We start from the raw sequence: 26,240 nt of genomic DNA, 5'->3' as shown, positions 1-26,240 counted from the left end.
TTTACTCACAGATGCCTCGGCACGGTGCCCCAGCTTTGCAATGAGGACGCTTGTTGTGTGGGGGCTGCTGGCTGAATGGGAGACGATTCCCCACCACTGACCAACTTCAGAATTGTTTACAACTGGAGCAAGTGCCCTGATACGGTTTTCCTCTGAGTAACTGGTGGGTTCTGTTTTTTTTTTCTCTTTTTCGTTTTTGGTTCAAGGTAGATTTTATTCCTCTTTTTTGTATTTACAGATATAAGCATGGAAATAATTTATTCATATAAATACATGTATGTGAAGGGAATAATTGTTTTTTCTGTTTTATTTTTTAAATTTTATTTCTTTTTAATTTTGAATTTTATTTTATATTTTTATACAGCAGGTTCTCATTGGTTATCTATTTTATACATATAAATGTTTACATGCCAATCCCAATCTCTCAACTCCTCCCACCACCACCCCTCCAAGAGCTTTCCCCCCTTGTTGTCCATACGATTGTTGTCTACATCTGTTGCTCTATTTATGCCTTGCAAAACGGTTAATCTGTACAGTTTTTCTAGGTTCCACATATATGCATGAATATACAAGATTTGTTTTTCTCTTTCTGACTTACTTCACTCTGTATGACAGTCTCTAGATCCATCGACGTCTCTACAAATGACCCAATTTCATTCCTTTCATGGCTTAGTAATATTCCATTTTATATATGTACCACATCTTTATGCATTCGTCTGTCTGTGGGCATTTAGGTTGCTTCCATTACCTCGATATTGTAAATAGTGATGCAATGAACATTGCGGTGAATGTCTCTTTTTGATTTATGGTTTTGTCTGGGTATATGTCCAGTCCTGGGATTGCTGTATCATATGGTAATTCTATTATTAGTTTCTTAAGAAACTCCATATTGTTCTCCATAGTGAATGTATCAATTTATATTCCCAACAATAGTGGAAGAGGGTTCCTTTTCTCCACACCCTTTCCAGCATTTGTTGTTTGTAGATTTTCAGATGATGCCCATTCTAACAGGTGTGAGGTGATACCTCATTGTTGAGTCCATTTCGTTGAGCAGGGGGTAGGTCTTGTCTATTACATATTTGGCTTATGGAACGGTATCTGTGCTAATTTCAAACTCTGGTTTTATGCAGCACCCCCTTAACTCACCTTTCCCCTTAAGCAAGCATAAGTTGGTTTTCTAATCTTGAGACCCTGTTCTGTTTTGTAATTCAGTTCATGTGTAGCCAAGTTTACATTCCGTGCATTAGTGATACCTTATGATGTTTCTTTTTCTGTGTGACTTATTTCACTTAGAATCATCATGCCTCAATCCACTCATTATGCTGGTACAGGCCTGGTGACACAGATTTCATTGCTGAGTGGTATTCTGTTGTATGTAAGTACCGCAACTTCTTTATCAATTATTTGTTCTCTGGGATATTTAACTCGTACTGTAGAAGAGGTTCCTGTAAACAGAGCCGTCCCAAATTTTGGGGTGGCTGTGTCTTTTTGATTTTAATTTCCCTAAGCTATAGGACCATAAGTGGAAATGCCCTAGACTCTGTTGCTTTGTTTTTCAGATGTATCAGGAAACACCATACACTTCTCCAGAGTGGCTGTTGGCAATTTACATCCCGCCCATCAGCATAACAAGGCTCCTTTTTCCCCATGGCCTGTCTTGCCTTTCTGGATTTTACACTTTTCTCAGATGGCCCTTTAGACCGGGGGGAAGTGACACTCATAGTTCGGATTTCCATTGCAAGCTTGCTTGGTTTGCCAAAAAGGGCGTATGTGTTTTTTCCTGAATATATTCAGGAACAAACTCATACGCCCTTTGTTGCCAAGTGCATCATTGTCGATGTTCTGCCTCTTTTCCTATGCTTTAAATGCAAATCCAGTCTACCTCCTGAAATCGGTTTCCTGAAATTCTGCCCCGCTTTCAAGTCCTCTTCGCAGCCTTACTTCAATATATTTTTGGACATTATCTGTCATTTATAACTCTCCAGGTTTGTGAATTACAGGGCCCCTGAGCTCCTTTCTTCAACTCGCTTTCTTGTGAGCTGGCCGCAAACCCGCAAGACTGCTTCAGGCCCTAATCTGCTTCTGGCAGGGCACGCTGAGCCTTTGGTTAATTTCTCTTCCTGGTGGGAAATGAGTGTTAAATATGCCCGTCCAGACACCTACCTCACTCTCAACCCCTTGGTGATGTGGGTCCTCTGGTTTGTGGCCACCTTTTCTGGGTTCCTCACCTTTCGATGATGTGGCCCCACTAGTGTGAGGACACTCCTGCCTGGTTCTCATCCACGTGGTTATGTGGACCCCCTGGTGAGAGTCTGTTCCTGGCTTTGTTCCTCACCCACCTGTGAGGGAGACCCTCTGCTGATAGGTCACTCCTGCATGGCTGGCACACATTGCCTTGGTGAAGTCAGCCGTGTGGTGGCAGTTGGAGCGTGCTGGGAATCTCCTCCCCCCGGTGATGAGGGCCCTCTTGCGTCAGGCCCTAACTGCTGGGCTCACCAACTTTTCTTAGGGAGCCCAGTGATGCTTTGGCACTCCTCTTAGGATCCCATCTCCATGGAGATGTGGGCCTTCTGCTCTGAGGTCCCAACGGCTGGGTTGTTCACATTTTCATGATGTGGGCTCTCTGGTGTTCACAGAGGCCTGGATCCCATAGCCTCTGTGCTCTTGGCCGCCTGCTGGGAGGTTCCAACTGCTGGATTCCTCACTTTTTTAATTTTTTGGGCCCTCTGTTGTGAGGATCCTCCTGCCTGCCTCACTCCCAGCCCCTTCGTGATGTGTGTCGTCTGGTTTGAGGCCACATGTGCTGGGTTCCTCACCTTTCGATGATGTGGGACCAATGGTCTTAGGAGACTCCTGCCTGGTTCACATCCCCTTGGTGATGTGGGCCCTCTGTTGAGAGTCTGATCCTGGCTGGGTTCCTCACCCATCTGTGAGGTGGGCCGTCTGCTGTGAGGTCACTCCTGCCTGGCTTGCTCACCTCGCCTTGTGGACATGAGCCCTCTGGTGGCACTTGGAGCCTGCTGGGAGCCTCCTCTCCTGGGTGATGAGGGCCCTCTGGCGTCAGGCCCTAACTGCTGGGCTCCCCACATTTTGTGATGTGCGCCCAGTGGTGCGAGGACACTCCAGCCAGGTTCACATCCCCATTGGGATGTGGGCCTTCTGCTCTGAGGTCCCAAAGCCTGGGTTGCTCACAGTTTCATGATGTGGGCTCTCTGGTATTAGTTCACTCCTGCCTGCATCCCATAGCTTCTGTGCTCTGGGCCGCCTGCTGGGAGGTTCCAACTGCTGGATTCCTCACCTTTCTTATTCTTTGGGCCCTCTGTTTTTAGGCTACTCCTGCCTGCCTCACTCCCATTCCCTTTGTGATATGTGTCCTCTGATTTGAGGCCACATGTGCTGGGTTCCTCACCTTTCGATGATGTGACCCCACTCGTGTGAGGACACTCCTGACTGGTTCCCATCCCCTTGCTGATGTGGGCCCTCTGGCGAGAGTCTAATCCTGGCTGGGTTCCTCAACGTTCTGTGAGGTAGGCCCTCTGCTGTGAGGTCACTCCTGCCTGGCTGGCACACGTCACCTTGGAGACGTGAGCCCTCTGGTGGCAGTTGGAGCGTGCAGGGCGCCTCCTCCTCTCGGTGATGACGGCCCTCTGGCGTCAGGCCCTAAATGGTGGGCTCCCCACATTTTCTGATGTGCGCCCAGTGGTGCGAGGACACTCCAGCCAGGTTCCCATTCCCATGGGGATGTGGTCCTTCTGCGCTGAGGTCTCAACTCCTGGGTTGCTCACAGTTTTGTGATGTGGGCCCTCTGCTGTGAGTTCACTGTGGCCTGGATCCCATAGCCTCGGTGTTCTGGGCCGCCTGCTGGAAGGTCTAAATGCTGGAATCCTCACGTTTTTTTATATTATGTGCCCTGTGTTGTGAGGCTACTCCTGCCTACCTCACTCCAAGGCCCTTGGTGATGTGGGTCCTCTGGTTTGAGGACACATGTGCTGGGTTCCTCACCTTAAGATGATGAGGCCCCACTGGTGTGAGGATAATCCTGACTGGGTCCCATCCCCTTTGTGATGTGGGCCCTCTGGTGAGAGTCTGATCCTGGCTGGGTTCCTCACCCATCTGTGAGGTGGGCCCTCTACTATCAGGTAACTCTTGCCTGGGTTGCTCACCTCGCCTTGTTGACATGAGCCCTCTGGTGGCAATTGGACCCTGCTGGGAGCCTCCTCAGCTCTGTGATGAGGGCCCTCTGACGTCAGGCCCTAACTGCTGGGCTCCCCAACTTTTCTTAGTGAGCCCAGTGTTGCTCAAGCACTCCTCTTAGGTTCCCATCCCCATGGGGATGTGGGCCTTCTGCTCTGAGGTTCCAACGGCTGGGTTGATCACAATTTCATGATGTGGGCTCTCTGGTGTTAGTTCACTGTGGCCTGGATCCCATAGCCTCTGTGGTCTTGGCTGCCTGCTGGGAGGTTCCAACTGCTCGATTCCTCAACTTTTGTATTCTATGGGTCCTGTGTTGTGATGCTCCTCCTGCCTGCCTCACTCGCAACCCCTTCATGATGTGGGTCTTCTGGTTTGAGGCCACATGTGCTGGGTTAGGCAACTTTCAATGATGTGGCCCCACTGGTGTGAGGACACTCCTGCCTGGTTCCCATCCCCTTGGTGATGTGGGCCTTCTGGTGACAGTCTTATCCTGGCTGGGTTCCTCACTCTTCTGTGAGGTAGGCCCTCTGCTGTGAGGTCAATCCTGCCTGACTTGCACACATCACCTTGGCGACGTGGGCCCTCTGTTGGCACATGGAACCTGCTGGGAGCCTCCTGCCCTCGGTGATGATGGCCCTCTAGCATCAGGCTCTAACTGCTGGGCTCCCCACGTTTTCTGATGTGAGCCCAGTGATGCCAGGACACTCCTGTCAGGTTCCCATCCCCATGGGGATGTGGGCTTTCTGCTCTGAGGTCCCAATGCCTGGGTTGCTCACAGTTTCATGATGTGGGCTCTCTGGTGTTAGTTAACTCCTGCCTGCATCCCATAGCTTCTGTGCTCTCGGCCGCCTGCTGGGAGGTTCCAAATGCTGGATTCCTCACCTTTTTTATTCTTTGGGCCCTCTGTTTTTAGGCTACTCCTACCTGCCTCACTCCCATCCCCTTTGTGATGTATGTCCTCTGATATGAGGCCACATGTGCTGGGTTCCTCACCTTTCGATGATGTGGCCCCACTGGTGGGAGGACAGTCCTGACTGGTTCCCATCCCCTTGGTGTTGTGGGCCCTCTGGTGAGAGTCTCATCCTGCCTCGGTTCCTCACCCTTCTGTGAGATAGGCCCTCTGCTGTGAGGTCACTACTGCCTGGCTGGCGCATGCCACCTTGTAGACGTGGTCCCTCTGTTGGCAGTTGGAACCTGCTGGGAGTCTCCTCCCCTCAGTTATGAGGGCCCCCTGGCATCAGGCCCTAACTGCTGGGCTCCTAACATTTTCTGATATGTGCTAAGTGGTGCAAAGCCACTCCTGCCAGGTTCCCATCCCAATGGGGATGTGGGCCTTCTGTTCTGAGGTCCCAACAGCTGGGCTGCTCACAGGTTCATGATGTGGGCCCTCTGCTGTGAGTTCACTGCGGCCTGGATCCCATAGCCTCGGTGCTCTGGGCCACTTGCTGGGAGGTTCCAACTGCTGGATTCCTCAACTTTTATATTCTATGGACCCTGTGTTGTGAGGCCAGTCCTGCCAGCCTCATTCCGAACCCCTTGGTGATGTGGTTCCTCTGGTTTGAGGACACATGTGCTGGGATCCTCACCTTTCGATGATGTTGTCCCACTGGTGTGGGGACACTCCTGCCTGGTTCCCATCCCCTTGGTGATGTGGGCCCTCTGGTGAGAGTCTGATCCTGGCTGTGTTCCTCACCCTTCTGTGAGGTGGGCCCTCTGCTGTGAGGTCATTCGTGCCTGGTTGGCACACATCGCCTTGGCGACGTCAGCCCTCTGGTGGCAGTTGGAGCCTGCTGGGAGCCTCCTCTTCTCGGTGATGAGTGCCCTCTGGCGTCAGGCCCTAACTGCTGGTCGCCCAAAATTTTCTGATACGTTCTCAGTGGTGCGAGGACACTCCTACCAGAATTCCATCCCCATGGGGATGTGGGCCTCCTGCTCTGAGGTCCCAATGGCTGGGTTGCTCAGTTTCATGACATGGGCCCTGTTCTGTGAGTTCACTGTGGCCTGGATCCCATAGCCTCGGTGCTCTGGGCCGCCTGCTGGGAGGTTCCAACTGCTGGATTCCTCACTTTTTTATTCTATGTGCCCAGTGTTGTGAGGCTACTCCTGCCTGCCTCACTCCGAGGTCCTTGGTGATGTGGGTCCTCTGGTTTGAGGACACATGTGCTGAGTACCTCAGCTTTCGATGATGTGGCCCCACTGATGTGAAGACACTCCTGCCTGGTTCCCATCCCCTTGGTGATGTGGGCCCTCTGGTGAGAGTCTGATGTTGGCTGGGTTTCTCACCCTTCTGTGAGGTGGGACCTCTGCTGTGAGGTAACTCCTGCCTGGCATGCTCACGTTGCCTTGGCAATGTGAGCCCTCAGGTGGCACTTGGAGCCTGCTGGGAATCTCCTCCCCTCAGTTATGAGAGCTCTGGATAAAACACATATGCCCTTTTTTGCCAAGTGCATTATTTTCCAAGTTCTGTCTCTTTTCCTATGCTTTAAGAGCTACTCCCGTGTACGTTCTGAAATCAGTTTCCAGCAATTCTGCCCCGCATTCAAGTCCTCTTCGCAGCCTTACTTCAGTATAATTTTGGATGATAGCTGTCATTTATAACTCCGCAGGTTTCTGAATTACAGTGCCCCTGAGCTCCTTTCTTCAACTCGCTTTCTTGTGAGCTGGCCGCAACACCGCAGGATCTCCTCAGGCCCTAATCTAGTTCCAGCATGGCACACGGAGCCTTTGGTTAATTGCTCTTCCTGGTGGGATATGAGAGTTAAATTTGCCCGTCCAGACACCTCCACCTAGTCTCTCATTGGTTCTCCCTCTTCCTGTTTATCTTACGCAGAAATTGCAAACTGGGCCAAACAGGAGCTTAAAGGCACTGACTCTCCAAGTGGGGAGAGTGTTAGTAAAGCGTCTGGAATGTTGCACCCGAGTACCAGGGGACGAAAACTGAGACACATTTGAACACGTTTCCCGATCACACGGTGGATTATACTCTGGGTTCCACATGCATGTTTTAGCTGAAGGAAAAATCCCTTAAACCTGGAGAGTTGAGACCCATGGAATGGGTACCATGCAATATGACTTCAAAGGGTCTGCATTTGCTCACCGAACCTCACCAATCCTATCACTGCTGCGTTTATGCCACTGTACACACGATTGATTCTCTTTCGGAGACATATAAATCCATAGGTTTTAAGATTCTTACTAGTCAGGTATATTCTTAGGCGTTTAATATTGGGTGTTGAGTCCACTTCGTTGAGCAAGGAGTAGCTCTTGTCTATTACATATTTGGCTTATGGAACGGTGTCTGTGCTAATTTCAATCTCTGGTTTCATGCAGCACCCCAACTCACCTTTCCCCTTAAGCAAGCATAAGTTGGTTTTCTACATTTGACACCCTGTTCTGTTTTGTAATTCAGTTCCTGTGTAGCCAAGTTTACATTCCGTGTAGTAGTGATATCTTATGATATTTCTTTTTCTGTGTGACTTATTTCTCTTAGAATCATCATACCTGAATCCACTCATTATGCTGTCACGGGCCTGATGACATAGATTTCTTTGCTGAGTGATATTGCATTGTACGTAAGTACCACAACTTCTTTATCCATTTTTCGCTTTCTGCGATATTGAACCTGTACCGTAAACGAGGTTCTTGTAAACAGAGCCGTCCCAAACTTTGGGGAGGCTGTGTCTTCTTGATTATTATTTCCCTAAGCTATACGACCATAAGTGGAAATGCCCTAGGCTCTGTTGCTTCGTTTTTTGGATGTTTCAGGAAACACCATACACTTCTCCAGAGTGGCTTCTGGCAATTTACATCCCGCCCATCAGCATAACAAGGCTCCCAGTTCTCCATGGCCTGTCCTGCCTTTCTGGATTTTACACTTTTTTCAGATGGCCCTTTTGACCGGGGGGCAGTGAGACTTCATTTTAGTGCAGATTTCCTTTGCAAGCTTGCTTGGTTGGCCAAAAAGGGCGTATGCGTTTTTTCCTGAATATATTCAGGAAAAAAACGCATACGCCCTTTTTGGCCAAGTGCATCATTGTGGACGTTCTGCCTCTTTTCCTATGCTTTACTTGCAATTCCAGTCTACCTCCTGAAATCGGTTTCCTGCAATTCTGCACCGCTTTCAACTCCTCTTGGCAGCCTTCCTTCAATATATTTTTGGAAGATAGCTGTCATTTATAACTCTGCAGGTTTGTGAATTACAGTGCCCCTGAGCTCCTTTCTTCAACTCGCTTTCTTGTGAGCTGGCCGCAACACCACAGGATTGCTTCAGGCCCTAGTTTGGTTCCGGCACGGCATGCTGAGCCTTTGGTTAATTCCTCTTCCTGGTGGGAAATGAGAGTTAAATTTGCCCGTCCAGACACCTCCACCTAGTCTCTCATTGGTTCTCCCTATTCCTGTTCATTTTCCACATAAATTGCAAACTGGGCCAAACAGGAGGTTAAAGGCACCGACTCTCCAAGTGGGGAGAGTTTTAGTAAAGCGTCTGGAATGTTGCACCCGAGTACCAGGGGACGAAAACTGAGACACATTTGAACACGTTTTCCGATCACACGGTGGATCATACTCTGGGTTCCACATGCATGTTTTAGCTGAAGGAAGAATCCCTTAAACATGGAGAGTTGAGACCCATGGATGGGTACCATGCAATATGACTTCAAAGGGTCTGCATTTGCTCACCGAACCTCACCAATACTATTACTGCTGTGTTTATGCCACTGTACACACGCTTGATTCTCTTTCGGAGACATATAAATCCATAGGTTTTAAGATTCTTACTAGTCAGGTATATTCTTAGGCGTTTAATATGGGGTGTTGAGTCCACTTCGTTGAGCAAGGAGTAGCTCTTGTCTATTACATATTTGGCTTATGGAACGGTGTCTGTGCTAATTTCAAACTCTGGTTTCATGCAGCACCCCAACTCACCTTTCCCCTTAAGCAAGCATAAGTTGGTTTTCTACATTTGACACCCTGTTCTGTTTTGTAATTCAGTTCCTGTGTAGCCAAGTTTACATTCCGTGTAGTAGTGATATCTTATGATATTTCTTTTTCTGTGTGACTTATTTCTCTTAGAATCATCATACCTGAATCCACTCATTATGCTGTCACGGGCCTGATGACATAGATTTCTTTGCTGAGTGATATTGCATTGTACGTAAGTACCACAATTTCTTTATCCATTTTTCGCTTTCTGCGATATTGAACCTGTACCGTAAACGAGGTTCTTGTAAACAGAGCCGTCCCAAACTTTGGGGAGGCTGTGTCTTTTTGATTATTATTTCCCTAAGCTATACGACCATAAGTGGAAATGCCCTAGGCTCTGTTGCTTCGTTTTTTGGATGTTTCAGGAAACACCATACACTTCTCCAGAGTGGCTTCTGGCAATTTACATCCCGCCCATCAGCATAACAAGGCTCCCAGTTCTCCATGGCCTGTCCTGCCTTTCTGGATTTTACACTTTTTACAGATGGCCCTTTTGACCGGGGGGCAGTGAGACTTCATTTTAGTGCAGATTTCCTTTGCAAGCTTGCTTGGTTGGCCAAAAAGGGCGTATGCGTTTTTTCCTGAATATATTCAGGAAAAAAACGCATACGCCCTTTTTGGCCAAGTGCATCATTGTGGACGTTCTGCCTCTTTTCCTATGCTTTACTTGCAATTCCAGTCTACCTCCTGAAATCGGTTTCCTGCAATTCTGCACCGCTTTCAACTCCTCTTGGCAGCCTTCCTTCAATATATTTTTGGAAGATAGCTGTCATTTATAACTCTGCAGGTTTGTGAATTACAGTGCCCCTGAGCTCCTTTCTTCAACTCGCTTTCTTGTGAGCTGGCCGCAACACCGCAGGATTGCTTCAGGCCCTAGTTTGGTTCCGGCACGGCATGCTGAGCCTTTGGTTAATTCCTCTTCCTGGTAGGAAATGAGAGTTAAATTTGCCCGTCCAGACACCTCCACCTAGTCTCTCATTGGTTCTCCCTATTCCTGTTCATTTTCCACATAAATTGCAAACTGGGCCAAACAGGAGGTTAAAGGCACTGACTCTCCAAGTGGGGAGAGTGTTAGGAAAGCGTCTGGAATGTTGCACCCGAGTACCAGGGGACGAAAACTGAGACACATTTGAACACGTTTTCCGATCACACGGTGGATCATACTCTGGGTTCCACATGCATGTTTTAGCTGAAGGAAGAATCCCTTAAACATGGAGAGTTGAGACCCATGGAATGGGTACCATGCAATATGACTTCAAAGGGTCTGCATTTGCTCACCGAACCTCACCAATCCTATCACTGCTGCGTTTATGCCACTGTACACACGCTTGATTCTCTTTCGGAGACATATAAATCCATAGGATTTAGGAGTCTTACTAGTCATGTATATTGTTAGGCGTTTAATATGGGGTGTTGAGTCCACTTCGTTGAGCAAGGAGTAGCTCTTGTCTATTACATATTTGGCTTATGGAACGGTATCTGTGCTAATTTCAATCTCTTGTTGTATGTCGCACCCCAACTCACCTTTCCCCTTAAACAAGCATAAGTGGGTTTTCTACATTTGACACCCTGTTCTGTTTTGTAATTCAGTTCCTGTGTAGCCAAGTTTACATTCCGTGTAGTAGTGATAACTTATGATGTTTCTTTTTCTGTGTGACTCATTTCACTTAGAATCATCGTACCTGAATCCACTCATTATGCTCCTACGGGCCTGATGACATAGATTTCATTGCTGAGTGATATTGCATTGTACGTAAGTACAACAACTTCTTTATCCATTTTTCGCTTTCTGTGATATTCAACTTGTACCGTAAACGAGGTTCTTGTAAACAGAGCCGTCCCAAACTTTGGGGTGGCTGTGTCTTTTTGATTTTATTTTCCCTAAGCTATAGGACCATAAGTGGAAGTGCCCTAGGCTCTGTTGCTTTGTTTTTTGGATGTTTCAGGAAACACCATACACTTCTCCACAGTGGCTGCTGGCAATTTACATCCCGCCCATCAGCATAACAAGGCTCCCAGTTCTCCATGGCCTGTCCTGCCTTTCTGGATTTTACACTTTTTTCAGATGGCCCTTTTGACCGGGGGGCAGTGAGACTTCATTGTAGTGCAGATTTCCTTTGCAAGCTTGCTTGGTTGGCCAAAAAGGGCATATGCGTTTTTTCCTGAATATATTCAGGAAAAAACGCATATGCCCTTTTTGGCCAAGTGCATCATTGTGGACGTTCTGGCTCTTTTCTTATGCTTTACATGCAATTCCAGTCTACCTCCTGAAATCGGTTTCCTGCAATTCTGCCCCGCTTTCAACTATTCTTGGCTGCCTTACTTCAATATATTTTTGGAAGATAGTTGTCATTTATAACTCTGCAGGTTTGTGAATTACAGTGCCCCTGAGCTCCTTTCTTCAACTCGCTTTCTTGTGAGCAGGCCGCAACACCGCAGGATTGCTTCAGGCCCTATTTTGGTTCCGGCACGGCATGCTGAGCCTTTGGTTAATTCCTCTTCCTGATGGGAAATGAGAGTTAAATTTGCCCGTCCAGACACCTCCACCTAGTCTCTCATTGGTTCTCCCTATTCCTGTTCATTTTCCACAGAAATTGCAAACTGGGCCAAACAGGAGTTTAAAGGCACCGACTCTCCAAGTGGGGAGAGTGTTAGTAAAGTGTCTGGAATGTTGCACCCGAGTACCAGGGGACGAAAACTGAGACACATTTAAACACGTTTTCCAATCACACGGTGGATCATACTCTGGGTTCCACATACATGTTTTAGCTGAAGGAAGAATCCCTTAAACATGGAGAGTTGAGACCCATGGATGGGTACCATGCAATATGACTTCAAAGGGTCTGCATTTGCTCACCGAACCTCACCAATACTATTACTGCTGCGTTTATGCCACTGTACACACGCTTGATTCTCTTTCGGAGACATATAAATCCATAGGTTTTAAGATTCTTACTAGTCAGGTATATTCTTAGGCGTTTAATATGGGGTGTTGAGTCCACTTCGTTGAGCAAGGAGTAGCTCTTGTCTATTACATATTTGGCTTATGGAACGGTATCTGTGCTAATTTCAATCTCTTGTTGTATGCAGCACCCCAACTCACCTATCCCCTTAAGCAAGCATAAGTTGGTTTTCTACATTTGACACCCTATTCTGTTTTGTAATTCAGTTCCTGTGTAGCCAAGTTTACATTCCGTGTAGTAGTGATATCTTATGATGTTTCTTTTTCTGTGTGACTTATTTCACTTAGAATCATCGTACCTGAATCCACTCATTATGCTCCTACGGGCCTGATGACATAGATTTCATTGCTGAGTGATATTGCATTGTACGTAAGTACCACAACTTCTTTATCCATTTTTCGCTTTCTGTGATATTCAACTTGTACCGTAAACGAGGTTCTTGTAAACAGAGCCGTCCCAAACTTTGGGGTGGCTGTGTCTTTTTGATTTTAATTTCCCTAAGCTATAGGACCATAAGTGGAAGTGCCCTAGGCTCTGTTGCTTTGTTTTTTGGATGTTACAGGAAACACCATACACTTCTCCAGAGTGGCTGCTGGCAATTTACATCCCGCCCATCAGCATAACAAGGCTCCCAGTTCTCCATGGCCTGTCCTGCCTTTCTGGATTTTACACTTTTTTCAGATAGCCCTTTTGACCGGGGGCAGTGAGACTTCATTGTAGTGCAGATTTCCTTTGCAAACTTGCTTGGTTGGCCAAAAAGGGCGTATGCGTTTTTTCCTGAATATATTCAGGAAAAAACGCATACGCCCTTTTTGGCCAAGTGCATCATTGTGGACGTTCTGCCTCTTTTCCTATGCTTTACATGCAATTCCAGTCTACCTCCTGAAATCGGTTTCCTGCAATTCTGCCCCGCTTTCAACTATTCTTGGCTGCCTTACTTCAATATATTTTTGGAAGATAGCTGTCATTTATAACTCTGCAGGTTTGTGAATTACAGTGCCCCTGAGCTCCTTTCTTCAACTCGCTTTCTTGTGAGCTGGCCGCAACACCGCAGGATTGCTTCAGGCCCTAGTTTGGTTCCGGCATGGCATGTTGAGCCTTTGGTTAATTCCTCTTCCTGGTGGGAAATGATAGTTAAATTTGCCCGTCCAGACACCTCCACCTAGTCTCTCATTGGTTCTCCCTATTCCTGTTCATTTTCCACAGAAATTGCAAACTGGGCCAAACAGGAGGTTAAAGGCACCGACTCTCCAAGTGGGGAGAGTGTTAGTAAAGCGTCTGGAATGTTGCACCCGAGTACCAGGGGACGAAAACTGAGACACATTTGAACACGTTTTCCGATCACACGGTGGATCATACTCTGGGTTCCACATGCATGTTTTAGCTGAAGGAAGAATCCCTTAAACATGGAGAGTTGAGACCCATGGAATGGGTACCATGCAATATGACTTCAAAGGGTCTGCATTTGCTCACCGAACCTCACCAATCCTATCACTGCTGCGTTTATGCCACTGTACACACGCTTGATTCTCTTTCGGAGACATATAAATCCATAGGTTTTAAGATTCTTACTAGTCAGGTATATTCTTAGGCGTTTAATATGGGGTGTTGAGTCCACTTCGTTGAGCAAGGAGTAGCTCTTGTCTATTACATATTTGGCTTATGGAACGGTATCTGTGCTAATTTCAATCTCTTGTTGTATGCAGCACCCCAACTCACCTTTCCCCTTAAGCAAGCATAAGTTGGTTTTCTACATTTGACACCCTGTTCTGTTTTGTAATTCAGTTCCTGTGTAGCCAAGTTTACATTCCGTGTAGTAGTGATATCTTATGATGTTTCTTTTTCTGTGTGACTTATTTCACTTAGAATCATCGTACCTGAATCCACTCATTATGCTGCTAAGGCCCTGATGACATAGATTTCATTGCTGTGTGATACTGCATTGTACGTAAGTACCACAACTTCTTTATCCATTTTTCGCTTTCTGTGATATTCAACTTGTACCGTAAACGAGGTTCTTGTAAACAGAGCCGGCCCAAACTTTGGGGTGGCTGTGTCTTTTTGATTTTAATTTCCCTAAGCTATAGGACCATAAGTGGAAGTGCCCTAGGCTCTGTTGCTTTGTTTTTTGGATGTTTCAGGAAACAACATACACTTCTCCAGAGTGGGTGTTGGCAATTTACATCCCGCCCATCAGCATAACAAGGCTCCCAGTTCTCCATGGCCTGTCCTGCCTTTCTGGATTTTACACTTTTTTCAGATAGCCCTTTTGACCAGGGGGCAGGGAGACTTCATTGTAGTGCAGATTTCCTTTGCAAGCTTGCTTGGTTGGCCGAAAAGGGCGTATGCGTTATTTCCTGAATATATTCAGGAAATAACGCATACGACCTTTTTGGCCAAGTGCATCATTGTGGACGTTCTGCCTCTTTTCCTATGCTTTACATGCAATTCCAGTCTACCTCCTGAAATCGGTTTCCTGCAATTCTGCCCCGCTTTCAAGTCCTCTTGGCAGCCTTCCTTCAATATATTTTTGGACGAAAGCTGTCATTTATAACTCTGCAGGTTTGTGAATTACAGTGCCCCTGAGTTCCTTCCTTCAACTCGCTTTCTTGTGAGCTGGCCGCAACACCGCAGGATTGCTTCAGGCCCTAGTGTGCTTCTGGCATGCCACGCTGAGCCTTTGGTTAATTACTCTTCCTGGTCGGAAATGAGAGTTAAATTTGCCCGTCCAGACACCTCCACCTAGTCTCTCATTGGTTCTCCCTATTCCTGTTCATCTTACGCAGATATTGCAAACTGGGCCAAACAGGAGGTTAAAGGCACTGACTCTCCAAGTGGGGAGAGTGTTAGTAAAGCGTCTGGAATGTTGCACCCGAGTACCAGGGGACGAAAACTGAGACACATTTGAACACGTTTCCCGATCACACGGTGGATTATACTCTGGGTTCCACATGCATGTTTAGCTGAAGGAAGAATCCCTTAAACCTGGAGCGTTGAGACCCATGGATGGGTACCATGCAATATGACTTCAAAGGGTCTGCATTTGCTCACCGAACCTCACCAATCCTATCACTGCTGCGTTTATGCCGCTGTACACACGATTGATTCTCTTTTGGAGACATATAAATCCATAGGTTTTAAGATTCTTACTAGTCACGTATATTCTTAGGCGTTTATTATGGGGTGTTGAGTCCACTTCGTTGAGGAAGGAGTAATTCTTGTCTATTACATATTTGGCTTACGGAATGGTATCTGTGCTAATTTGAATCTCTGGTTTTATGCAGCACCCCAACTCACCTTTCCCCTTAAGCAAGCATGAGTTGGTTTTCTACATTTTACACCCTGTTCTGTTTTGTAATTCAGTTCCTGTGTAGCCAAGTTTACATTCCGTGTAGTAGTGATATCTTATGATGTTTCTTTTTCTGTGTGACTTATTTCACTTAGAATCATCGTACCTGAATCCACTCATTATGCTGCTACGGGCCTAATTACATAGATTTCATTGCTGAGTGATATTGCATTGTACGTAATTACCACAACTTCTTTATCCATTTTTTGCTTTCTGTGATATTGAACTTGTACCGTAAACGAGATTCTTGTAAACAGAGCCGGCCCAAACTTTGGGGTGGCTGTGTCTTTTTGATTTTAATTTCCCTAAGCTATAGGACCATAAGTGGAAATGCCCTAGGCTCTGTTGCTTTGTTTTTTGGATGTTTCAGGAAACACCATACACTTCTCCAGAGTGGCTGCTGGCAATTTACATCCCGCCCATCAGCATAACAAGGCTCCCAGTTCTCCATGGCCTGTCCTGCCTTTCTGGATTTTACACTTTTTTCAGATGGCCCTTTTGACCGGGGGGCAGTGAGACTTCATTGTAGTGCAGATTTCCTTTGCAAGCTTGCTTGGTTGGCCAAAAAGGGCGTATGCGTTTTTTCCTGAATATATTTAGGAAAAAACGCATACGCCCTTTTTGTCCAAGTGCATCATTGTGGACGTTCTGCCTCTTTTCCTATGCTTTACATGCAATTCCAGTCTACCTCCTGAAATCGGTTTCCTGCAATTCTGCCCCGCTTTCAAGTCCTCTTGGCAGCCTTCCTTCAATATATTTTTGGAAGATAGCTGTCATTTATAACTCTGCAGGTTTGTGAATTACAGTGCCCCTGAGCTCCTTTCTTCAACTCGCTTTCTGGTGAGCTGGCCGCAACACCGCAGGATTGCTTCAGGCTCTAGTTTGGTTCTGGCACGGCATGCTGAGCCTTTGGTTAATTCCTCTTCCTGGTGGGAAATGAGAGTTAAATTTGCCCGTCCAGACACCTCCACCTAGTCTCTCATTGGTTCTCCCTATTCCTGTTCATTATCCACAGAAATTGCAAACTGGGCCAAACAGGAGGTTAAAGACACTGACTCTCCAAGCGGGGAGAGTGTTAGTAAAGCGTCTGGAATGTTGCACCTGAGTAACAGGGGACGAAAACTGAGACACATTTGAACACGTTTCCCGATCACACGGTGGATCATACTCTGGGTTCCACATGCATGTTTTAGCTGAAGGAAGAATCCCTTAAACCTGGAGAGTTGAGACCCATGGAATGGGTACCATGCAATATGACTTCAAAGGGTCTGCATTTGCTCACCGAACCTCACCAATCCTTTCACTGCTGCACTTATGCCGCTGTACACACGCTTGATTCTCTTTCGGAGACATATAAATCCATAGGTTTTAAGATTCTTACTAGTCAGGTATATTCTTAGGCGATTAATATGTGGTGTTGAGTCCACTTCGTTGAGCAAGGAGTACCTCTGGTCTATTACATATTTGGCTTATGGAATGGTATCTGTGCTAATTTCAATCTCTGGTTTTATGCACCACCCCAACTCACCTTTCCACTTAAGCAAGCATAAGTTGGGTTTCTACTTTTGAGACCCTGTTCTGTTTTGTAATTCAGTTCTTATGTAGCCAAGTTTTCATTCCGTGTATTAGTGATACCTTATGATATTTCTTTTTCTGTGTGACTTATTTCACTTAGAATCATCATACCTGAATCCACTAATTATGCTGCTACGGGCCTGATGACATAGATTTCATTGCTGAATGATATTGCATTGTACGTAATTACCACAACTTCTTTATCCATTTTTCGCTTTCTGTGATATTAAACTTGTACCGTAAACGAGGTTCTTGTAAACAGAGCCGGCCCAAACTTTGGGGTGCCTGTGTCTTTTTGATTTTAATTTCCCTAAGTTATAGGACCATAAGTGGAAGTGCCCTAGGCTCTGTTGCTTTGTTTTTTAGATGTTTCAGGAAACACCATACACTTCTCCAGAGTGGCTGTTGGCAATTTACATCCCGCCCATCAGCATAACAAGGCTCCCAGTTCCCCATGGCCTGTCCTGCCTTTCTGGATTTTACACTTTTTTCAGATAGCCCTTTTGACCTGGGGGCAGTGAGACTTCATTGTAGTGCAGATTTCCTTTGCAAGCTTGCTTGGTTGGCCAAAAAGGGCGTATGCGTTTTTTCCTGAATATATTCAGGAAAAAACGCATACGCCCTTTTTTGCCAAGTGCATCATTGTGGACGTTCTGCCTCTTTTCCTATGCTTTACATGCAATTCCAGTCTACCTCCTGAAATCAGTTTCCTGCAATTCTGCCCCGCTTTCAACTCCTCTTGGCAGCCTTACTTCAATATATTTTTGGAAGATAGCTGTCATTTATAACACTGCAGGTTTGTGAATTACAGTGCCGCTGAGCTCCTTTCTTCAACTCGCTTTCTTGTGAGCTGACCGCAACATCGCAGGATTGCTTCAGGCCCTAGTTTGGTTCCGGCACGACATGCTGAGCCTTTGGTTAATTCCTCTTCCTGGTGGGAAATGAGAGTTAAATTTGCCCGTCCAGACACCTCCACATAGTCTCTCATTGGTTCTCCCTATTCCTGTTCATCTTACGCAGAAATTGCAAACTGGGCCAAACAGGAGGTTAAAGGCACTCACTCTCCAAGTGGGGAGAGTGTTAGTAAAGCGTCTGGAATGTTGCACCCGAGTACCAGGGGACGAAAACTGAGATACATTTGAACACGTTTCCCGATCACACGGTGGATCATATTCTGGGTTCCACATGCATGTTTTAGCTGAAGGAAGAATCCCTTAAACATGGAGAGTTGAGACCCATGGAATGGGTACCATGCAATATGACTTCGAAGGGTCTGCATTTGCTCACCGAACCTCACCAATCCTATCACTGCTGCGTTTATGCCGCTGTACACACCCTTGATTCTCTTTCGGAGACATATAAATCCATAGTTTTTAAGATTCTTACTAGTCAGGTATATTCTTAGGCGTTTAATATGGGGTGTTGAGTCCACTTCGTTGAGCAAGGAGTAGCTCTTGTCTATTACATATTTGGCTTATGGAACAGTAGCTGTGCTAATTTCAATCTCTGGTTTTATGCCGCACCCCAACTCACCTTTCCCCTTAAGCAAGCATAAGTTGGTTTTCTACATTTGAGACCCTGTTCTGTTTTGTAATTCAGTTCCTGTGTAGCCAAGTTTACATTCCGTGTAGTAGTGATATCTTATGATGTTTCTTTTTCTGTGTGACTTATTTCACTTAGAATCATCGTACCTGAATCCACTCATTATGCTGCTATGGGCCTGATGACATAGATTTCATTGCTGAGTGATATTGCATTGTACGTAAGTACCACAACTTCTTTATCCATTTTTCGATTTCTGTGATATTGAACTTGTACCGTAAATGAGGTTCTTGTAAACAGAGCCGGCCGAAACTTTGGGGTGCCTGTGTCTTTTGGATTTTAATTTCCCTAAGCTATAGGACCATAAGTGGAAGTGCTCTAGGCTCTGTTGCTTTGTTTTTTGGATGTTTCAGGAAACAACATACACTTCTCCAGAGTGGTTGTTGGCAATTTATATCCCGCCCTTCAGCATAACAAGGCTCCCAGTTCTCCATGGCCTGTCCTGCCTTTCTGGATTTTACACTTTTTTCAGATAGCCCTTTTGACCTGGGGGCAGTGAGACTTCATTGTAGTGCAGATTTCCTTTGCAAGCTTGCTTGGTTGGCCAAAAAGGGCGTATGCGTTTTTTCCTGAATATATTCAGGAAAAAACGCATACGCCCTTTTTGGCCAAGTGCATCATTGTGGACGTTCTGCCTCTTTTCCTATGCTTTACATGCAATTCCAGTCTACCTCCTGAAATCGGTTTCGTGCAATTCTGCCCCGCTTTCAACTCCTCTTGGCAGCCTTACTTCAATATATTTTTGGACGATAGCTGTCATTTATAACTCTGCAGGTTTGTGAAGGACAGTGCCCCTGAGCTCCTTTCTTCAACTCGCTTTCTTGTGAGCTGGCCGCAACACCGCAGGATTGCTTCAGGCCCCAGTTTGGTTCCGGCATGGCATGCTGAGCCTTTGGTTAATTCCTCTTCCTGGTGGGAAATGAGAGTTAAATTTGCCCGTCCAGACACCTCCACCTAGTCTCTCATTGGTTCTCCCTATTCCTGTTCATTTTCCACAGAAATTGCAAACTGGGCCAAACAGGAGGTTAAAGGCACTGACTCTCCAAGTGGGGTGAGTGTTAGTAAAGCGTCTGGAATGTTGCACCCGAGTACCAGGGGACGAAAACTGAGACACATTTGAACACGTTTCCTGATCACACCGTGAATCATACTCTGGGTTCCACATGCATGTTTTAGCTGAAGGAAGAATCCCTTAAACATGGAGAGTTGAGACCCATGGAATGGGTACCATGCAATATGACTTCAAAGGGTCTGCGTTTGCTCATCGAACCTCACCAATCCTATCACTGCTGCACTTATGCCGCTGTACACACGCTTGATTCTCTTTCGGAGACATATAAATCCATAGGTTTTAAGATTCTTACTAGTCACGTATATTCTTAGGCGTTTAATATGGGGTGTTGAGTCCACTTCGTTGAGCAAGGAGTAGCTCTTGTCTATTACATATTTGGCTTATGGAACGGTATCTGTGCCAATTTCAATCTCTGGTTTCATGCAGCACCCCAACTCACCATTCCCCTTAAGCAAGCATAAGTTGGTTTTCTACATTTGAGACCCTGTTCTGTTTTGTAATTCAGTTCCTGTGTAGCCAAGTTTACATTCCGTGTGTTAGTGATACCTTATGATGTTTCTTTTTCTGTGTGACTTATTTCACTTAGAATCATCGTACCTGAATCCACTCATTATGTTGCTACGGCCCTGATGACATAGATTTCATTGCTGAGTGATATTGCATTGTACGTAAGTACCACAACTTCTTTATCCATTTTTCGATTTCTGTGATATTGAACTTGTACCGTAAATGAGGTTCTTGTAAACAGAGCCGGCCGAAACTTTGGGGTGCCTGTGTCTTTTGGATTTTAATTTCCCTAAGCTATAGGACCATAAGTGGAAGTGCTCTAGGCTCTGTTGCTTTGTTTTTTGGATGTTTCAGGAAACAACATACACTTCTCCAGAGTGGTTGTTGGCAATTTATATCCCGCCCTTCAGCATAACAAGGCTCCCAGTTCTCCATGGCCTGTCCTGCCTTTCTGGATTTTACACTTTTTTCAGATAGCCCTTTTGACCTGGGGGCAGTGAGACTTCATTGTAGTGCAGATTTCCTTTGCAAGCTTGCTTGGTTGGCCAAAAAGGGCGTATGCGTTTTTTCCTGAATATATTCAGGAAAAAACGCATACGCCCTTTTTGGCCAAGTGCATCATTGTGGACGTTCTGCCTCTTTTCCTATGCTTTACATGCAATTCCAGTCTACCTCCTGAAATCGGTTTCGTGCAATTCTGCCCCGCTTTCAACTCCTCTTGGCAGCCTTACTTCAATATATTTTTGGACGATAGCTGTCATTTATAACTCTGCAGGTTTGTGAAGGACAGTGCCCCTGAGCTCCTTTCTTCAACTCGCTTTCTTGTGAGCTGGCCGCAACACCGCAGGATTGCTTCAGGCCCCAGTTTGGTTCCGGCATGGCATGCTGAGCCTTTGGTTAATTCCTCTTCCTGGTGGGAAATGAGAGTTAAATTTGCCCGTCCAGACACCTCCACCTAGTCTCTCATTGGTTCTCCCTATTCCTGTTCATTTTCCACAGAAATTGCAAACTGGGCCAAACAGGAGGTTAAAGGCACTGACTCTCCAAGTGGGGTGAGTGTTAGTAAAGCGTCTGGAATGTTGCACCCGAGTACCAGGGGACGAAAACTGAGACACATTTGAACACGTTTCCTGATCACACCGTGAATCATACTCTGGGTTCCACATGCATGTTTTAGCTGAAGGAAGAATCCCTTAAACATGGAGAGTTGAGACCCATGGAATGGGTACCATGCAATATGACTTCAAAGGGTCTGCGTTTGCTCATCGAACCTCACCAATCCTATCACTGCTGCACTTATGCCGCTGTACACACGCTTGATTCTCTTTCGGAGACATATAAATCCATAGGTTTTAAGATTCTTACTAGTCACGTATATTCTTAGGCGTTTAATATGGGGTGTTGAGTCCACTTCGTTGAGCAAGGAGTAGCTCTTGTCTATTACATATTTGGCTTATGGAACGGTATCTGTGCCAATTTCAATCTCTGGTTTCATGCAGCACCCCAACTCACCATTCCCCTTAAGCAAGCATAAGTTGGTTTTCTACATTTGAGACCCTGTTCTGTTTTGTAATTCAGTTCCTGTGTAGCCAAGTTTACATTCCGTGTGTTAGTGATACCTTATGATGTTTCTTTTTCTGTGTGACTTATTTCACTTAGAATCATCGTACCTGAATCCACTCATTATGTTGCTACGGCCCTGATGACATAGATTTCATTGCTGTGTGATACTGCATTGTACGTAAGTACCACAATTTCTTTATCCATTTTTCGCTTTCTGCGATATTGAACCTGTACCGTAAACGAGGTTCTTGTAAACAGAGCCATCCCAAACTTTGGGGAGGCTGTGTCTTTTTGATTATTATTTCCCTAAGCTATACGACCATAAGTGGAAATGCCCTAGGCTCTGTTGCTTGGTTTTTTGGATGTTTCAGGAAACACCATACACTTCTCCAGAGTGGCTGTTGGCAATTTACATCCCACCCATCAGCATAACAAGGCTCCCAGTTCTCCATGGCCTGTCCTGCCTTTCTGGATTTTACACTTTTTTCAGATGGCCCTTTTGACCAGGGGGCAGTGAGACTTCATTGTAGTGCAGATTTCCTTTGCAAGCTTGCTTGGTTGGCCAAAAAGGGCGTATGCATTTTTCCTGAATATATTCAGGAAAAAACGCATACGCCCTTTTTGGCCAAGTGCATCATTGTGGACATTCTGCCTCTTTTCCTATGCTTTACATGCAATTCCAGTCTACCTCCTGAAATCGGTTTCCTGCAATTCTGCCCCGCTTTCAACTCCTCTTGGCAGCCTTACTTTAATATATTTTTGGAAGATGGCTGTCATTTATAACTCTGCAGGTTTGTGAATTACAGTGCCCCTGAGCTCCTTTCTTCAACTCGCTTTCTTGTGAGCTGGCCGCAACACCGCAGGATTGCTTCGGACCCTAGTGTGGTTCCGTCATGGCACGCTGAGCCTTTGGTTAATTCCTCTTCCTGGTGGGAAATGAGAGTTAAATTTGCCCGTCCGGACACCTCCACCTAGTCTCTCATTGGTTCTCCCTATTCCTGTTCATTTTCCACATAAATTGCAAACTGGGCCAAACAGGAGGTTAAAGTCACTGACACTCCAAGTGGGGAGAGTGTTAGTAAAGCATCTGGAATGTTGCACCCGAGTACCAGGGGACGAAAACTGAGACACATTTGAACACGTTTTCCGATCACACGGTGGATCATACTCTGGGTTCCACATGCATGTTTTAGCTGAAGGAAGAATCCCTTAAACCTGGAGAGTTGAGACCCATGGAATGGGTACCATGCAATATGACTTCAAAGGGTCTGCATTTGCTCACCGAACCTCACCAATCCTATCACTGCTGCGCTTATGCCGCTGTACACACGCTTGATTCTCTTTCGGAGACATATAAATCCATAGGTTTTAAGATTCTTACTAGTCAGGTATATTCTTAGGCGTTTAATATGGGGTGTTGAGTCCACTTCGTTGAGCAAGGAGTAGCTCTTGTCTATTACATATTTGGCTTATGGAACGGTATCTGTGCTAATTTCAATCTCTGGTTTTATGAAGCACCCCAACTCACCTTTCCCCTTAAGCAAGCATAAGTTGGTTTTCTACATTTGAGGCCCTGTTCTGTTTTGTAATTCAGTTCTTGTCTGGCCAAGTTTACATTCCGTGTAGTAGTGATATCTTATGATGTTTCTTTTTCTGTGTGACTTATTTCACTTAGAATCATCGTACCTGAATCCACTCATTATGCTGCTACGGGCCTGATGACATAGATTTCATTGCTGAGTGATATTGCATTGTACGTAAGTACCACAACTTCTTTATCCATTTTTCGCTTTCTGTGATATTGAACTTGTACCGTAAACGAGGTTCTTGTAAACAGAGCCGGCCCAAACTTTGGGGTGGCTGTGTCTTTTGGATTTTAATTTCCCTAAGCTATAGGACCATAAGTGGAAGTGCCCTAGGCTCTGTTGCTTTGTTTTTTGGATGTTTCAGGAAACACCATACACTTCTCCAGAGTGGCTGTTGGCAATTTACATGCCGCCCATCAGCATAACAAGGCTCCCAGTTCTCCATGGCCTGTCCTGCCTTTCTGGATTTTACACTTTTTTCAGATAGCCCTTTTGACCGGGGGGCAGTGAGACTTCATTGTAGTGCAGATTTCCTTTGCAAGCTTGCTTGGTTGGCCAAAAAGGGCGTATGCGTTTTTTCCTGAATATATTCAGGAAAAAACGCATACGCCCTTTTTGGCCAAGTGCATCATTGTCGATGTTCTGTCTCTTTTCCTATGCTTTAAATGCAAATCCAGTCTACCTCCTGAAATCGGTTTCCTGAAATTCTGCCCTGCTTTCAAGTCCTCTTCGCAGCCTTACTTCAATATATTTTTGGACGTTATCTGTCATTTATAACTCTCCAGGTTTGTGAATTACAGGGCCCCTGAGCTCCTTTCTTCAACTCGCTTTCTTGTGAGCTGGCCGCAAACCCGCAAGACTGCTTCAGGCCCTAATCTGCTTCTGGCAGGGCACGCTGAGCCTTTGGTTAATTTCTCTTCCTGGTGGGAAATGAGTGTTAAATATGCCCGTCCAGACACCTACCTCACTCTCAACCCCTTGGTGATGTGGGTCCTCTGGTTTGTGGCCACCTTTTCTGGGTTCCTCACCTTTCGATGATGTGGCCCCACTAGTGTGAGGACACTCCTGCCTGGTTCTCATCCACGTGGTTATGTGGACCCCCTGGTGAGAGTCTGTTCCTGGCTTTGTTCCTCACCCACCTGTGAGGGAGACCCTCTGCTGATAGGTCACTCCTGCATGGCTGGCACACATTGCCTTGGTGAAGTCAGCCGTGTGGTGGCAGTTGGAGCGTGCTGGGAATCTCCTCCCCCCGGTGATGAGGGCCCTCTTGCGTCAGGCCCTAACTGCTGGGCTCACCAACTTTTCTTAGGGAGCCCAGTGATGCTTTGGCACTCCTCTTAGGATCCCATCTCCATGGAGATGTGGGCCTTCTGCTCTGAGGTCCCAACGGCTGGGTTGTTCACATTTTCATGATGTGGGCTCTCTGGTGTTCACAGAGGCCTGGATCCCATAGCCTCTGTGCTCTTGGCCGCCTGCTGGGAGGTTCCAACTGCTGGATTCCTCACTTTTTTAATTTTTTGGGCCCTCTGTTGTGAGGATCCTCCTGCCTGCCTCACTCCCAGCCCCTTCGTGATGTGTGTCGTCTGGTTTGAGGCCACATGTGCTGGGTTCCTCACCTTTCGATGATGTGGGACCAATGGTCTTAGGAGACTCCTGCCTGGTTCACATCCCCTTGGTGATGTGGGCCCTCTGTTGAGAGTCTGATCCTGGCTGGGTTCCTCACCCATCTGTGAGGTGGGCCGTCTGCTGTGAGGTCACTCCTGCCTGGCTTGCTCACCTCGCCTTGTGGACATGAGCCCTCTGGTGGCACTTGGAGCCTGCTGGGAGCCTCCTCTCCTGGGTGATGAGGGCCCTCTGGCGTCAGGCCCTAACTGCTGGGCTCCCCACATTTTGTGATGTGCGCCCAGTGGTGCGAGGACACTCCAGCCAGGTTCACATCCCCATTGGGATGTGGGCCTTCTGCTCTGAGGTCCCAAAGCCTGGGTTGCTCACAGTTTCATGATGTGGGCTCTCTGGTATTAGTTCACTCCTGCCTGCATCCCATAGCTTCTGTGCTCTGGGCCGCCTGCTGGGAGGTTCCAACTGCTGGATTCCTCACCTTTCTTATTCTTTGGGCCCTCTGTTTTTAGGCTACTCCTGCCTGCCTCACTCCCATTCCCTTTGTGATATGTGTCCTCTGATTTGAGGCCACATGTGCTGGGTTCCGCACCTTTCGATGATGTGACCCCACTGGAGGGAAGACAGTCCTGACTGGTTCCCATCCCCTTGCTGATGTGGGCCCTCAGGTGAGAGTCTGATCCTGGCTGGGCTCCTCACCCTTCTGTGAGGTGGGCCCTCTGCTGTGAGGTCAGTCATGCCTGTCTGGCACACGTCACCTTGGCGACGTGGGCCCTCTGGTGGCAGTTGGAGTGTGCTGGGATCCTCCTCCCCTCGGTGATGAGGGCCCTCTTGCCTTAGGCCATAACTGCTGGGCTCCCCACATTTTCTGATGTGCGCCAAGTGAGTGAGGACACTCTTGCCAGGTTCCCATCCCCATGGCGATATGGGCCTTCTGCTCTGAGGTCAAAACGGCTGGCTTGCTCACAGTACCAAGATGTGGGCCCTCTGCTGTGAGTTCACTCCGGCAAGGATCCCTTATCATCGGTGCTCTGAGCCGCCTGCTGGGAGGTTCCAACTGCTGGATTCCTCAACTTTTTTATTCTATGTGCCCTCTGTTGTGAGGCTCCTCCTGCCTGCCTCACTGCCAGCCCCTTGGTGATGACTGTCCTATGGCTTGAGGCCACATGTGCTGCGTTCCTCCTTTCGATGATGTGACCCCACTCGTGTGAGGACACTCCTGCCTGGTTCCC

The sequence above is a fragment of the Leucopleurus acutus genome (genome assembly GCF_964270905.1).
Source record: "Leucopleurus acutus genome assembly, chromosome: 4".
Taxonomy (NCBI): Eukaryota; Metazoa; Chordata; class Mammalia; order Artiodactyla; family Delphinidae; genus Leucopleurus; species Leucopleurus acutus.
This window is presented reverse-complemented; position numbering follows the sequence as displayed.